General features: G+C 41.9%; 1 protein-coding gene across 1 annotated transcript in view; it reads right to left on the bottom strand.

The window, feature by feature from the left end:
* Window positions 1-13,833, bottom strand: part of LOC110532409 (V-set and transmembrane domain-containing protein 2-like protein) — a 35,329-nt gene that overhangs the window by 15,386 nt on the left and 6,110 nt on the right. The gene's annotated exons all lie outside the window — the stretch shown is intronic.

Raw genomic sequence — 13,833 nt, 5'->3', positions numbered from 1 at the left:
CAGCTCCAACACAGTTACACCTCAAAAACATTAAGCTACAGTGCCTTGCGAAAGTATTCGGCCCCCTTGAACTTTGCGACCTTTTGCCACATTTCAGGCTTCAAACATAAAGATATAAAACTGTATTTTTTTGTGAAGAATCAACAACAAGTGGGACACAATCATGAAGTGGAACAACATTTATTGGATATTTCAAACTTTTTTAACTAATCAAAAACTGAAAAATTGGGCGTGCAAAATTATTCAGCCCCTTTACTTTCAGTGCAGCAAACTCTCTCCAGAAGTTCAGTGAGGATCTCTGAATGATCCAATGTTGACCTAAATGACTAATGAGGGTAAATACAATCCACCTGTGTGTAATCAAGTCTCCGTATAAATGCACCTGCACTGTGATAGTCTCAGAGGTCCGTCAAAAGCGCAGAGAGCATCATGAAGAACAAGGAACACACCAGGCAGGTCCGAGATACTGTTGTGAAGAAGTTTAAAGCCGGATTTGGATACAAAAAGATTTCCCAAGCTTTAAACATCCCAAGGAGCACTGTGCAAGCGATAATATTGAAATGGAAGGAGTATCAGACCACTGCAAATCTACTAAGACCTGGCCGTCCCTCTAAACTTTCAGCTCATACAAGGAGAAGACTGATCAGAGATGCAGCCAAGAGGCCCATGATCACTCTGGATGAACTGCAGAGATCTACAGCTGAGGTGGGAGACTCTGTCCATAGGACAACAATCAGTCGTATATTGCACAAATCTGGCCTTTATGGAAGAGTGGCAAGAAGAAAGCCATTTCTTAAAGATATCCATAAAAAGTGTTGTTTAAAGTTTGCCACAAGCCACCTGGGAGACACACCAAACATGTGGAAGAAGGTGCTCTGGTCAGATGAAACCAAAATTGAACTTTTTGGCAACAATGCAAAACATTATGTTTGGCGTAAAAGCAACACAGCTGAACACACCATCCCCACTGTCAAACATGGTGGTGGCAGCATCATGGTTTGGGCCTGCTTTTCTTCAGCAGGGACAGGGAAGATGGTTAAAATTGATGGGAAGATGGATGGAGCCAAATACAGGACCATTCTGGAAGAAAACCTGATGGAGTCTGCAAAAGACCTGAGACTGGGACGGAGATTTGTCTTCCAACAAGACAATGATCCAAAACATAAAGCAAAATCTACAATGGAATGGTTCAAAAATAAACATATCCAGGTGTTAGAATGGCCAAGTCAAAGTCCAGACCTGAATCCAATCGAGAATCTGTGGAAAGAACTGAAAACTGCTGTTCACAAATGCTCTCCATCCAACCTCACTGAGCTCGAGCTGTTTTGCAAGGAGGAATGTGAAAAAATGTCTCTCGATGTGCAAAACTGATAGAGACATACCAAGCGACTTACAGCTGTAATCGCAGCAAAAGGTGGCGCTACAAAGTATTAACTTAAGAGGGCTGAATAATTTTGCACGCCCAATTTTTCAGTTTTTGATTTGTTAAAAAAGTTTGAAATATCCAATAAATGTCGTTCCACTTCATGATTGTGTCCCACTTGTTGTTGATTCTTCACAAAAAAATACAGTTTTATATCTTTATGTTTGAAGCCTGAAATGTGGCAATAGGTCGCAAAGTTCAAGGGGGCCGAATACTTTTGCAAGGCACTGTATGTGGGTGTCGGCTATGGACGGTTAACGTTAGATCTGATTCAATCTAGACCTAAAGATTTATTTTATTCAAAGCATTGATGTAAACGGTCATTAAATGGATAGGCTCTTTGTAGTGGTTGTTGATCACGTTTCTGTATGAATCGGGATGACACATTTGTATGACATGATGCCAAATATGGGTTTAGAGGGAAAATATGTGAATGATTGACAATACAACAGTCTGTGTATATTTATTTGATCAAAGCCTACATGAATGACTACATTGATTTGGATACAATGCTAATTCAAAGATGGCGTGTCTAATAATTAACACCCTATCTGCATATTTTAATTAGAGGCCTCAATGGACTTTAGAAATTAGATCTGAAATGTCTGGAGTAATAGAATAAACAAATCACTTCAATAATTGCTGGAAAAAACTGCAACAGAAAGACAGACGAAGGGGAGCAGGATAAGATGGAGAGGAATCTTTTAGGTTTGAGAAATCCTGGGAGGACTGCTGTCTTCATCTTCCGTTGAAATGTGGAGTTATTATTGTGCGTTGATCAAAGCTAGAGGTGGCTCATCATGGTATTGTCTTAATGCAGAATACCTCAACACTTGAACTTTTTTGTAAGATTTCACTAATGACAGACAAATAGAGATTCACCACTTTCTCACTGCACGTAACCTTTTCTTAAATCTTTCTATTTTCTTTGTGGTTATCTTGAGAAAATGGCCGAAAGGCAGGGGGATTGCAGCCCACACTATGCTGTAAGTGGAGAGATGGATATCTATTTGATTGGACAGTATGAAAAATGACTGAGCATGGCTGGGATGGGAAATAAACCATTTATATCATCTATTCCCATGAGATCTAATGAGCGAGGCGAGCTGTGTGGTAACTTGCTTATTAGAATCTACAGCAGCAGCTTATTTGAACTCAGGTGGAGGAATTCCGCTCAAGGCTCCAAATAAGTAATAATTCCAAGTTGCAGTCTGATAGTCACACTGCACAGCACAGACAACATCACGCCATTACACAACCATCATTTGCATTTTCCTATTCTGATCCATATTCTGGGCTGGAAGTTGCTGTACCACAACAACTCATCCAAATTCCACTCTCACCCCCATTGAATTCCATCACAACAGTCTTCCCCTTTCACTCTCTTGCTTTTTAAATATCTCATAACACTGCAACCACAGTCACTAGGTCCACCTCTGAATATAAATGCTTCTATTCTGTGACATGGTTATGAGTTTGAAAGTTTAGAAATTATCCTTCCCTTGTTTTGGTGGTTAGACAACAGTTGGTAGACAACATTTGCTGGGATGGTGGCCAGATGAGGACTGTGTGTTCGTTGCTGGTTCTCCCCGGTAGCAGAGAGCGAAAGAAGTCCCACTGGCTTTGAACAACCAATTATGGAGCAATAATTCTGATGCCAAAACTTCAGCGCTGTCTCTCATTACACCCAGCAGTACCATCCACATCCTTGACTTGGGCTTCACCTAGATACAGTGCATTCGGAAAGTATTCAGAGCCCTTTACTTTTTCACATTTTGTTGCATTACAGCCTTATTCTAAAATGGATTAAATTGTCCCGTCCCCCATCAATCTACACACAATACCCCATAATGACAAAGAAAAACATGTTTTTATACATTTTTGCAAATTTATTACAAATACAAAATGGAAATATCACATTAATACAAGTATTCAGACCCTTCACTCAGTACTTTGTTGAAGCACCTTTGGCAGCGACTACAGCCTTGAGTCTTTTTGGGTATGTTGCTACAAGCTTGGCACACCTGTATCTGAGTTTCTCCCATTCTTCACGTACCGCACATACACAGACAGGGGGAGTTATCCATTTTAGAATAAGACTAACGTAACAAAATGTGGGAAAATTCAAGGGGTCTGAATACTTTCTGAATGCCCTGTATGTACATATAACTAGGAATAAAAGTAACAGATAGTAAACAGTAGCAGCGGCGTATGTGAGGCTGCCAAAAATGTTAGTGCAAAAAAGGGTCAATGCAGGTAGTCTGGGTAGCTATTTGGTTAACTATTTAACTATTTAGGAGTCTTATGGTTTTGGGGGTAGAAGCTGTTCAGGGTACTGTTGGTTCCAAACTTGGTGCATCAGCACCTCTTGCTGTGAGGTAGCAGAGAGAACAGTCTATGACTTGGGTGGCTAGATTCTTTGATAATTTTTAGGGCCTTCCTCTGACACCGCTTGGTATAGAGGTCCTTGATGTCAGGGAGCATCAATGGTACAGCTGTATAACTTTTTGAGAATCTGAGGGCCTATGCCAAATCTTTTCAGCCTTCTCGGGGGAAAAGGACTTGTCTTGCCCTATTCAGGACTGTGTTGGTGTCTTTGGACCATGATAGAGCCTTAGTGTGTGGACATTGAGGAACTTGAAGCTCTCGACCCACTCCACTACAGCCATGTCAATATGAATGGGGGTGTGCTCGGCCCTCCGTTTCCTGTAGTCCACAATCAGCTCCTTTGTCTTGCTGACGTAGAGGGAGAGGTTGTTGTCCTGGCATCACACTGCCAGGTCTCCGACCTCCTCCCTATAGGCTGTCTCATTGTCGTCTGTGATCAGGCCTACCACCATCATGTTGTCGGCAAACTTAATGATGTTGTTGGAGTTGTGAGTGGCCACACAGTCGTGGGTGAACAGGGAGTGCAGGATGGGACTAAGCACACACCCCTGAGGGGTCCCCGTGTTGAGGTTCAGAGTGGTGGATGTATTGTTGCCTACCCTCACCACTTGGGAGCGTCCTGTCAGGAAGAGCTTTGTGCGTGGAGTAAAGGTAATTCAAGTTTTTTTCAGCTCTATTTGCACAGAGGACCTGCTGGTAGAAATGAGGTGAAACGGATTTCAGTTCTCCTGCATTAAAATCACAGGCCACTAAGAGTGCCGCCTCTGGATGAGCTTTTCATGTTTGCTTTTGGCCCTATACAGCTCATTGAGTGCGATCTAAAAGTGCCAGCATCGGTTTGTGGTGGTAAAAAGACAGCTATGAAAAATCTAGATGAAAACTCTCTTGGTAAGTAGTATGTTCTACTGCTTATCATGAAGTATTCTAACTCATCGGAGCAGAACCTCGAGACTTCCTTAAAAGCTGCTGTTAACAAAGACACACCCATCCACCTTGAGCATAACCGACGCTGCCGTTCTGTCCTGCCGATGCATATAGAAACCAGTTACAGTATATGTGTATTATCCATGTCCTTATTCAGCCAAGTTTCCGAGAAACATAGGATATTACCGTTCTTAAGTTAGTCACCGGCGTAGCTTCATTAAGGTGCCTGCACGCCCGCCTCTATATCGCCGTCTCTTTCTCTTCCCGAGTCTCGGGCATTAGGGCCTTGTCCGGGGTGAACAGTGCTGTATGTCCTGTGCATTCCACTAGTTGAAGTAGAAATCTTCATCCAAATCGAGGTTAGTGATCGCTGTTCTGATGTCCAGAAGCTTTTTTCGGTCATAGGAAACGATGGCGGAAACATTATGTCCAAAAAAAGTTTGGATTAGCGAAAGAAAACACAAAATAGCAGGAGCTTGCAAACCTGCCGCAATACATTCCAACACCATTCTATAACATTGGGCAATAGATTTTGCGTGTAGTAACTCTTTCCAGTGTGCATCAGCAAGAGCCAGTTTTTTTTTTTGCAGTATTTTTGTAGCTAACATGTGATGATAAATACCCACTGGATTGATGTAAACAATCATGATATCATTCTGCCAGGCAAGCATAGGCTACTTTGTAATTAACATTTAATTGAGAAGGTTTTTGGGAAATTGTTTCCATCTACCAGAAGACTTTTCATTAGTATCATCGCTAACGGCTACACAAAGTGGTAGATGCACATACACAGACAAGGGGAGTTCTCGTTGCCTCTTCAGAAAGTTGCAGGAAATACGAATCACTGATACATTCTGTTCAATATATTTAGTTGATTCCCTACTGTTCAATGTATTTTTTTATTTTGTTAACTTCCAATTTAATATCTGGATTTCGTCCGCGTTCTTTGTATTGTAGATTTTATAGGGCCTTAAAATATCTGTTGTTTCAGCCATCATCCACAGGGCTGAGGATTGTTGAATGTTGTATCACTAACAGTGACAGGTACATGTAAAACCCCAGCTCTTAGAGCCGTGATGATCCATGCTGGGGGTCTGCCTCTAACACTTAGAGCTTCTGCTACTGTAAGATGAAGTATGATGATATTGTTCCTTACAGCACAGCCTGTCTGGTATCTATAAAGCAATCGAGTGATGTGAGTCATGCCATCATCAGGCCTCTACATAAGATGTCAGTGTTCTACATTACACGGGGGGAGCTCTAATGAACTACACATTTCTACTGATCTGGAGCCAGAAACTCAGGGATTGTAGATGACACTTTGGAAAATAGAATGTAGGTGCGGGGAACGGAAGCGAGGGTGAATAGAGAGAAGGTGTGTTGGATGACAGAGATCACAAAGGGAGCGAGAGACGGAGAGAAACACACCACGGGTGAAGATGGTGTCAGGAGAGAGAAAGAGAAAAGTGAAAAGAAAAGGGACAGTTAAATGAAAAAGAGGATCTGGAGATGGTGGAGAACAGTGACATTTAAAAAGACGGCATTGCACTCAGGTACCACATTCAGGGCCCTGGGAATATAAATTAACTTACAAAGAATGCAGAACTCTGTACACACAAACTAGTGCATTGCATTTATAATCTTGATACTTTTAACTAAACAACACTCATCCAAATGACAGTATCTACACACAAAAATAACTAGGCAGTAAATTCAGCTTTCAACCCTGGATAAAAAAAAGAGCAGGAAAAACCCGTTATGAGAGTGACGTGCTTTGATACTCTCTCCCTCCCTAGATGATAGCTGGCCTAGCAGATTCATTAACCTCTGGAGTTGCCCCCACAGACCCAGGCAGAGAGAGGCATGTCTCTGAGCTCAGCCGCTGCCTTTGATTTCTCACTTACCACTGGCAGGCCAGTTAGCCAGCTCCATCCACTCCACTAAAATAATTGCCTCTTCTAACGATGCTCTCTTGAAATAATGTAAATAGCTGTGTCCATTTTCAGACACCTGTAAGCTTCCTGAAGACACAGTAAACAGACAGCGACTGATTATCCAAAGGTAATTTAATGTATATTCCCCCTTCTGAAATGAATCTTTCCTGAATGTCTTTTGCTTTCGTTCTTTTCAGCTGAAATGCTATGTAGATATTTCTGTTTGTAATAAATAGCCTACATGTTTAGGCCTAGTCACTTTCCAGGGAAAAGGGGTTGTACATCTTTTGGAGAACAGTGGAAACCGGGGTAAGTCAAATCAAATATGATTACATTTCCAATTCACAATTTTGACACAAGACAGAGTTTGGATTTACGCAGCTGATTACAAAAAAGTCAACAGTTATCGTACATAACCTCATGAAGCTGGTTTGTCACCTGGAATGCATTTCAATTAACAGGCGTGCCTTGTTAAAAGTTCATTTGTGGAATTTGCTTCCTCCTTAATGTGTTTGAGCCAATCAGTTGTGTTGTGACAAGGTAGTATACAGAAGATATCCCCATTTGGTAAAAGTCCCTATTATGGCAAGAACAGCTCAAATAAGCAAAGAGAAATGACAGTCCATCATTACTTTAAGACATGAAGGTCAGTCAATACGGAAGATATCAAAGTTACCATCCTCAGAAACTGCAGCCCAAATAAATGCCTCAGAGTTCAAGTAACAGGCCCATCTCAACATCAACTGTTCAGAGGAGAATAAGGCCTTCGTGGTCAATTTGCTGCAAAGAAACCACTACTAAAGGACACCAATAAGAAGAATAAGAGACTTGCTTGTGCCAAGAAACACGAGCACTGGACATTACACCGGTGGAAATCTGTCCCTTGGTCTGGAGTCCAAATTGGATATTTTTGGTTCCAACCGCTGTGCCTTTGTGAGACGCGGTGTGGGTGAACGGATGATCTCTGCATGTATTTCCCACCGTAAAGCATGAAGGAGGAGGTGTTATGGTGTGGGGGTGCTTTGCTGGTGACACTGTCTGTGACTTATTTTGAATTCAATGCACACTTAACCAGCATGGCTACCACCACATCCTGCAGCGATACGCCATCCCATCTGGTTTGGGCTCAGTGGGACTATCAATGATCCAACACACCTACAGGCTGTATAAGGGCTATTTTACCAAGAAAGAGAGTGATGGAGATCTGCATCAGATGACCTGGCCTCCACAATCCCCCGACCTCAACCAAATTGAGATGGTTTGGGATGAGTTGGACCGCAGAGTGAAGGAAAAGCAGCCAGCAAGTGTTCAGCATATGTGGGAACTCCATCAAGACAGTTGGAAAAGCATTCCAGGTGAAGCTGATTGAGAGAATGCCAAGAGTCTGCAAAGCCGTCTTCAAGGCAAAGTGTGGCTACTTTGAAGAATCTCAAATATAAAATATATTTAGATTTGTTTAACACTTTTTTGATTACTACATGATTCCATATGTGTTATTTCATAGTTTTGATGTCTTCACTGAAAATAGTAAAAATAAAGAAAAACCTTTTGAATGAGTAGGTGTTCTAAAACTTTTGACCGGTAGTGTAGGCCTATATTACACCACAATGAGAGATGTGTAATATATTTTATAGACCTTTTTTAAAGCATGGATTTGGGTCACAACCAGTTACTGTAACAAGCACAAGCAACATCTAAATGGTTATAAAACAGTGATTAATGGCCTGGGAGGTTAAAATGATCTAGTAAAAATGCCAATGCTTTATAATCCAGTCATTGATAGTAAAACTAGCTACTTACAACATATCTAACAGTCAAAATAGTGATATTCAGAATGATCACATGATAATTCCACGAGACTATTCACTTCAGTAATTTACTGTGAGGTGTTCATTGGTTATTGTTGTGCATACGAAGTACTTTTCTTATTACAGCACTTGGGAGAAATTGGTTAAAATACCATCATACCTAAATGGATTAAAAACCAACACTGCTAAAATTATCCAATGGGAGAATATGTTAAATACTTTGTCACCGTTTCATGGAATGTCTGAGCTAAAAGGACAGAAAAATACAAAGCATGTTCAACTTGGCTAAACACAAATGAGTGGGATGAATATAGGTGGTATCATTTTTTTTCATCACATGACAGACACACACTGGGCCCCATGCTGTGCTGCCTGCATAACAATAAGCAGTATGCTTTGAGACATGTAGGGCTCTGGGGGCTTTTGAGTCCATTGACACATGCAAGTCGTGTCTCCCCCATCGTACAGTTCCAACTGTGTTTCAGCCGTCACGGAGGAGAGCAATTAAATAGCCTCCCCACAACAATCAATGAATTCAGAGGCAAATACCTCACCTCAGAGATAGGACAATCAATAATCACAACAGTAGTGCCTACTAAAGGCATCCAGAAGCTCTATCAGGACTCAGTAAACATGGATTCAAAAAGCACATATAGCAATACATCCACACACAACAGCCTACACAGCTAGTTAAAGTTGTGAAATCCACTGACATCTTTTGAAAACTAAAAAGGAAAATGAAAACCAAAATGAGCATGCTCTTTAAATCTCCCCAGCCAGCTAGCGAGCCAGCAGCCAGCGAAGCCAGGTCTCTGGGGCCAGATACAAATGGTGTGATGCAGCGCTACGAGAGATATCAGCGTTTGGTATCTAATCTCCTCGCCCTTCTAATGCACCCAGGAGTCTCTCTCTCCAGCAGCTGAGACAGAGAGGGGAGCTGACAGTTCAGAGAGCCAGCCAGGGCCAGGAGAGGAGGAGAGGAGCTGAATGTGTACCCGACAGTGATGCTGAAATTCACCTCCACCTAAATCTGCTTCTCCTCCGTTCCCAAAGGGATTCTCATTGGGCGGCCTGACACCAAAAATAAGAAATAAACGGCCTTCTTCAATAACATGTAGTCAAGGGGATTCAACAAAACAGCTCTCTTTTTCTTCTCCATCCATTTGTGGTGACTTTGATGAATGATGTAGCTCACTGCTTATGTTTAGAGCTCATCTGAAATGAATGGAACCAGACAGGAGCAAGCAGGCGCACTGCAGATACCGAGTCAGAAGTCCTATATAGACAGGAAAGTCTTGTTGGAACATTCCAGGTTATCGAATACAATAGCAAACAGTGATTTGCTGTTTCCGAAAGGTAAAAACAAGATAGGGAGAGATTTTTGTTAAATGTGTACTTTTATTACACATTTTCAACATGATTACAACCATGACTTAAAAAGTACAGTTAATACCTGGATTTTATTTTTTACATTTCACTGTTATTCTTATACTCAGTCCTAGCATACCATGAGCTCCATCCTTGATGAGCTATCCTATTTAATGACTGCAGAATACCAGCCAATATCCTTCACAAGAACAGAACGCCAGATAAATAAAAGACACCCGTCCTACTTTTTCATTCCATCCATTTAAAATAAAACACTTCTGCGAACTCTGAGACAGAGACTTTCTCTCTGTCCTTGAAAAGCACAGAACACCATCCGGCCTTTCAAGAGTCTCTCTCGATGCCACATCAGTGGCGCCTGTGACAGTGTGGCTGTAGAGAGAGCGCAGCGATGAGTTTGACGTGCCATATTAAAAAGAATAACAGCCATGAAAAGTGTCACATTTGATTGGCCGAAACACATCAACTGTCTGCAGAAAAGTCCCCAGACATCCTGAGAGGGTGAATATGACGTCCTGATAATAATGTATCTGCAGCAGGATGTATAATATCTTGTAGCTAAATGTATTTCCCTTCTAAACATTGTCCTCCATTGATGAAAAAGCCTGGCCAGCTAAAGTGATGACAAGTTCAATCACGTCTAACAACTGGGGGGGATAAGCTAGCTATTAACTGCTCATCACAGCAGTGCACTACACTCCAAAAATGCCTACATGAATCTAAACTTGTGTGTCACTGCACCGAGTAACCCTATGGTCATTATCTTTTAATATCACACCAACATCTCACACTCATTCTCCCCCCCCCCCCCCCCTCTCCATCTTATTCATTTGAGGAGCTGCCAGGTTGTTTTCCAGTCTGACAGTTCAAGACGAGCGTGAACTTTACCACTGACACAGGACAGCTTTGCACCTGTCACAGCTTGTCTTGCTGAGGGGGAGCAGGTGCCTCTGCTGGTTATGGCAGACACAGAGATGTCTATGGAGTCTACTTTAAAAACCCTATAAAACCTCTTAGCACCTCCCCAAGACCCCACAGCTAGTCAGACGGGGGTTTATGGATCTGACAGATTTGAGATGCATAGGGAAATGTGGATTTGTTTCAGATGATAGATGCTCATCTGTTTTCCTGGTTTAGAATGACAAATACCCCACAAGCATAAAATATGCCTTAATGTTATGGTATTGTATAATTGTGTATGATATGATAGCCAGATGGCGATCTAATTACATGTAGCAAAAGCCCTATTTGGTGTAATGAACATATCATTATTGAACGGTCTGTCATTGGATAAAGCACCCATCTAATAACAAAGTAACTGGGTAGAGACAGCACCCGAAGGGAGATGCTTGCATTAGCTCTGAGCTGCAGGAGGTGTGTGCAGTCAAGCAATACAAAACCACCAAAAATATAATTTACTATTCTACATTACTGATAGGTGCAAGCCATCCAGCCCAGCAGCCTTTTGAAATACCAAGTAGCCCCTCAAAGGTTTCTGACAGCAATTAGAGGGACTGGTGAAAGACAGACACACTGAATATGAAAGACAGGAGCTCTGCATCGCTGGCAGACAGCAGAAATAACACTACTGGTTGGTATTCAAATGATGCTGTGAATAACATGCGACATGCGTGCAGATATCAATTCCCTGTATTAATGCTTGGTCGTCATATAGCCTGTCCTACTAAACTGCTCACAGTTATTCCAACGTTTCTACAACATTATCTGCTCTTGTTGTGTAAAATGCAGCCTTGTATATCATTAAAACTATGAAAATATCATAACACCATGAGACACATTGTAAATACACAGAGAAACAGAGTGAGTCTCCTGTGTATTCCCATCTCCCCCTCTGGGTTAGTCAGTCCACTCCCAGAATGAGATGATTGAACAGCATTGCTGGGTCTCCATTCACCCACTGTGCGTGAACTAGCCGCTCCACAGCAGCATAATTAGGGTTGGTCACTTCACAGAAATAGAGACATTATAATGGATGTCCCTGTCTCAACATGGCCCCAGGCCGGCCTTCTAATTGAGCCAGGCCTCTGATATGATGTATGGGAACATGGTGAATGGTTAACGTTGTATTTCCACCATGATAACATTGGGTTTTTTTAACACTGTGTAGGCTACCAGACTGAATAATACTGGAAGCTAGCCTACATACTTTCAATAGCTACATACTGTAAGCAAAGCAGTTACATGAATATGGATCTATATTGTTTGTACTGATGTGACCCAAATCCATCTCAATGTGTTTTTCTTCAAACCCTTGAATGTTGTCTAATGCTGATTATGGGAGTAATAATTTGTTGGTGCCCATCAGCCATGTGATACTGATGTCAAAACCTATGAATCATCAAGAGTGGGCAAAGTAGTTTCCATGATGGTGAAGTGTCCAACTCCGTGCATATGACTGTTATTTAATGATGACTTCAGACCTAATACTGACAAAAAAGGAAGAGCTTCCGACCTTATAAAAGCTATTTATCACACTCAAAATAATTTTATGTGTGGCTTGTCCTTATAAACAAAATAGATATTATACTGAAAAAGGAGGAGCTTCAGACCTTACAAAAGCTATATATCACACTCAAAAAACATACATACATACATACATACACATATATACAGTTGAAGTCAGAAGTTTACATACACCTTAGCCAAATACATACATTTAAACTCAGTTTTTCACAATACCTGACATTTAATCCTAGTAAAAATTCCCTGTCTTATGTCAGTTAGGATCACCAATTTATTTTAAGGATGTGAAATGTCAGAATAATAGTAGAGAGAATGATTTATTTCAGCTGATATTTCTTTCATCACACTCCCAGTGGGTCAGAAGTTTACATACCCTCAAATAGTATGCCTTTAAAAAGTATGCCTTTAAATTGTTGAACTTGAAGCCTCCCGGGTGGCGCAGTGGTCTAGGGCACTGCATCGCAGTGCAAGCTGTGCCACCAGAGACTCTGGGTTCGCACCCAGGCTCTGTCGCAACCGGGAGGTCCGTGGGGCGATGCACAATTGGCCTAGTGTCGTCCGGGTTAGGGAGAGTTTGACCGGTAGGGATATCCTTGTCTCATCGTGCACCAGCGACTCCTGTGGCGGGCCAGGCGCAGTGCACGCTAACCAAGGTTGCCAGGTGTGGCTTGTTTGGGTTGTGTTTTGGAGGACCTTCGTCTCTCCTGAGCCCGTACGGGCGATGAGACAAGATAGTAACTATTTACAATTGGATACCACGAAATTGGGGAGAAAAATGTAATGTAAAACGTTTCGGGCAGCCTTCCACAAGCTTCCCACAATAAGTTGGGTGAATTTTGGCCCATTCCTCCTGACAGAGTCAGGTTTGTTGGCCTCCTTGCTCGCCCACACATTTTCTATAGGATTGAGGTCAGGGCTTTGTGATGGCCACTCCAATACCTTGACTTTGTTGTCCTTAAGCCATTTTGTCACAACTTTGGAAGTATGCTTGGGGTCATTGTCCATTTGGAAGACCCATTTGCGACCAAGCTTTAACTTCCTGACTGATGTCTTGAGATGTTGCTTCAATATATCCACATAATTTTCCATCCTCATGATGCCATCTCTTTTGTGAAGTGTACCAGTCACTCCTGCAGCAAAGCACCCCCACAACATGATGCTGCCACCCCCGTGCTTCACGGTTGGGATGGTGTTCTTTGGCTTGCAAGCCTCCCCCTTTTCCTCCAAACATAAGGATGGTCATTATGGCCAAACAGTTCTATTTTTGTTTCATCAGACCAGAGGACATTTCTCCCAAATGTATGATTTTGTCCCCATGTGCAATTTTTTATGGCAGTTTTAGAGCAGTGGCTTCTTCCTTGCTGAGCAGCCTTTCAGGTTATGTCGATAAAAGTACTCGTTTACCTGTGGAAATTCATCCACAGGTACATCTCCAATTGACTCAAATTATGTAAATTAGCCTATCAGAAGCTTCTAAAGCCATGAC

Source organism: Oncorhynchus mykiss, chromosome 9 (assembly GCF_057628025.1).
Source record: "Oncorhynchus mykiss isolate SJ-2025 chromosome 9, ASM5762802v1, whole genome shotgun sequence".
Taxonomy (NCBI): Eukaryota; Metazoa; Chordata; class Actinopteri; order Salmoniformes; family Salmonidae; genus Oncorhynchus; species Oncorhynchus mykiss.
This window is presented reverse-complemented; position numbering and strand designations above follow the sequence as displayed.